This window comes from Vicugna pacos, chromosome 25, assembly GCF_048564905.1.
Source record: "Vicugna pacos chromosome 25, VicPac4, whole genome shotgun sequence".
NCBI classification, from domain to species: domain Eukaryota; kingdom Metazoa; phylum Chordata; class Mammalia; order Artiodactyla; family Camelidae; genus Vicugna; species Vicugna pacos.
In genome coordinates, this window is record NC_133011.1 from 21,631,595 (window position 1) to 21,635,240 (window position 3,646).

General features: G+C 42.5%; 1 non-coding gene across 1 annotated transcript; it reads right to left on the reverse strand.

Moving 5' to 3' along the window:
• Positions 1–1,861: 1,861 nt before the first annotated feature.
• Positions 1,862–1,934, reverse strand: TRNAD-AUC (transfer RNA aspartic acid (anticodon AUC)). Its single transcript has one exon. It is a non-coding gene; the product is annotated as a tRNA-Asp (tRNA).
• Between the last annotated feature and the right edge of the window lie 1,712 nt (positions 1,935–3,646).

The window sequence follows — 3,646 nt, forward strand, 5'->3', positions numbered from 1 at the left end:
CTTTTCCACTAGCCACAGGTGTGTTTTACCACAGCCTAACTAGCAGCTACTATTTATTCTCTGGGATTTTCTAAAAATGTGCTTTTGCAGGCTTTCAAGCCAAAGCCATTCCCAGCATCACTCTTTATTAAATCGAGCCACAGAAATGTATTGAAAATCACGAGCATTTTGAAACATACTGAGTCCTTTATGGCTGAAATAATCTAATAGACAAGCTGTTGTTAATTTACAACCTTAATTTTCAGACACACTTCTTGAGTCAAAAGTACTTCCTGCTCTGGAATTCCTGTAGGGATACAGGTGGCCTCGGACTAAGTACACATCTACTGTACATTAAAATGTATTTCTTACTTAACTTAAACATTTCTGAAATCTCAAGTTTATGTCTAGACTATTTTAATCAGCTAAATGTCATAATAAGCCATATGTTGGTCTTGATCGGTTACATACACCAGCCCCACTCATAAAGTATCAAAAGGTGTTTTTAAAGAGAAGTCTGTGTTTGTTTTACCAAGAAAATGGTGCTTTCAGACTATCATATCAGACGTGCTGGCAGGCAGAAAAGGACCTGACGTAACTGGTGGAAAAAAGGGGGTTTTCTCCCTCTTCTCCCCATGTGTACCACTCCATCAATACCACTTTTAAACTTCAGAGTTTTGAGGGCATAAGCTTACATGGGTCTAAAATGTCCACAAAGCACCAGCACTTCAAGCAGGATGGTGCTGAGCAGGTCTTTGTGTTGCTGCTGGTCTCAGTTTTACAGGGCTTCTCTGCCATCAGTTCATTCCCATCTGAGTTAGCCTGTGTCTCTCAACCCTCCAAACAGCCACCAAGTCGCCCAAACATAAGGCGGGGCGGGGGGGGGGGGGCAGTAAGAGCGCTGTTGACAGAAGAGGGGTCCAGAGAGTCCCTGAGCACCTGTCCTGCCTCCGGTGTTGTGGGAGCATCTCTGGTCACAGAAATGAACACGAGGACCCCGACGCCAGCGTGTGCGGGGCTGGAAGTTTCAATGGGGGAAAGACAGTAACTTCACAAATAATCACAGAAATCCATTTTCATCACGGCTCTGAAGAGAAAGTGCTTGATACTATCAACGTTCATTCCAGGGGCACAGACTGGCGTGAAGGAACAAGGAGGGGTGCCCCCAAGAAAACGACAGGAGGCACCGACCTTGGGAATAAGGCGGACCTGGTCAGTTGAAGGTGCATTTGAAACTAGCAAAATGATGACTGTATAGGAGATAAGGAGGGAGAGGGGAAGAAGGGAAAGTGTGTGAGACTAGGAGAGGGAAGGAAATGAGAGGAGAAAAAGGGATGAGGAAGAAGACAAGAGGAGAGAAGAGAATGGATTCGAGTCTATCAACTTCTTACTTTTATGACAAGCCAGAAAGCATCAGAAACTGTCTCAAATCACTTTGTTTCCAGTTCCAAAGAAACATCATTGAAGAAGTACTCATTAATCAGATGGGAAAAATGAAAGCTCTCTTATCAACCAAAACTAAAGAGGGTTCTTAATTCAAACTTTGAGGAGAGGAAAAAGAAAAGCCACAAAATGATACTTAAAGGGAAACACGTAAATTGGTTTTAATGTTGGCACTTGATAAAATTTTATGAACTGTGGGTTGTGAGTAAGAATTCTTGCATATAGACCTTTTTGGAGATGAAAATTGTCCGGAAGCTTGTGCGTACCAAGCCTGGGCAGAAACACAGGGGAGTTTGTTTCCCGTGATAACATGCAACCACATAATTGCTCTTGGTTCGCATAATCAGGTGAGCAAGAAATACTTTTTTATAATAATATTTTCATTTTTTTTATTTGGAGGGGGATAATTAAGTTTATTTATTTATTCATTTACTTTTTATGGAGGTACTGGGGATTGAACCCAGGGCCTCGTGCATGATAAGCATGCACTCTACCACTGAGCTATACCCTCCTCCCCATGATAATATTTTTAAATGATGGTGTTTTCTCCGGGCATCTTCTCAGTGAATTCTCTGTCTTTCCCCACTGGAATAAGTGATTCTGGAGGGGAGCAGAATGTGGTAGCTCCACTCGTGTCTCTCCGTTGTGTCTGCAAACTGCATTACGCTACAATCTTCACCCTCCCGGCGCTGATCGGGACTCACACTCCGCTTAAGCCTGTCCAGGCAACGGGGGTAGTTTGGGTGCCACTCACCATCTACTTCTGGTTCTTAATCTTCTAGGAAGATGGTATGATTACACTTGCCACCCCCCTGAAATGAGGCTTGGCCACATGACTTACTTGGTCCAATGAAATGACAGTGGAAGTGGCGTAAGTCACTTCCAGGGGAACAGTTAAAGTGCGGATGCAAGACTCTCCTCTTTGTCTTCCCCTGTTGCAGTGATCTCACAAGTAATTATCAAGATGGAGTTGTGCCCTTAGAAGTCCCAAGTGATTACAGAGCCCCCTGCTGGCCAGTATGGCACATGTTACAAGAGAAATGGAACGCATCCCGTTAGGCAACTGAGATCAAGGGGGGCTTTGTACTATAACCGAACCCATTCTAGGTCCCTAAGGATTGATGTTAGGATCCTTTTGTCATTTTCGCCCTGCTCCCTTCCTCTGTGACACCTGCTCACTCAAAATCATTCCAACTCAATGTTGGAGATGGGTTGACATCCTGGTTCTGTCATTTCCTTGCTAGGATCTTGAGAAAATGAATTTGCCATTCAAATTCAGTTTCTCTACCTGTAAAATGGAGCTAATAACACTACCTCCCTCATAGGGCTGTTATGCAAATGCCAGTAAAGCCCTTAGCTCAGTGAGCAGCCTGGAATGATCACTCAATAACCGTCCATTAAAAAGGAAGCATGGGTGGAGGAATAATTTCCAAATGGCCTCCAGTGAGGAATGAGAATATTTTCCAGAGGATGGTAGCGTTTTAGCTGGACGTGAAATCCTGGGGTTGAGGGGGGAATTCAGTGAGCTGTGAGGGACAGGGGCAACAGGTTGGAAAGCACCTGAGTTCAGGGAAAAGTAAACAGGTGCGTTTTCATAGATGGCAGGAAACGGTTAGGGAGACATGGATAGAACGGAACAGCGAGGTGAACTCGGACACTGGATCCAGACCCAGAAGCCAGAACGAGAGGCTCGGGGTTTGTCTCGTATTTTACCTTATTCAGTAAAATTGGGCACCTTGTCTTTAGTTCTTGTGAAAAATGTTTTTACCCAAAGTACATTTTTCTAATAAACCCAGATACAATCATGAAAAAGAAAAAAACATCTGTTTTTCCCTTCATATTGTTCAGAAGCAAGTCCCAGTTTGATTTTATATTCAGAAGCTTGTTCAGCTCTAATATTAAAAAGACATAATGGGACTCAAGTGGTACATAAAACGCTTTCAAAGGAATTTAAATTTTAAAAATGTTTAATGAAGCCCCTTATTAACCCCCAAAACACCAAAGGTAAGTAAATTCTTAAGGCTTTTCTTCCACTTTCCTTCTAAGATAAAAGCTTTTTATAAGAGTGAATATGAGCATTATGTTAATTTAATCTAATGGGGAAGGTCATTTACAGTTAAAGAAACTTCTGAATTATTTGCTATGTTTAAAGCTGTCTTAATACTCTCTAGAACAACACAAATCATAGGTTAACAAGGTATTGGGCAGGTAGACATCTTAATGA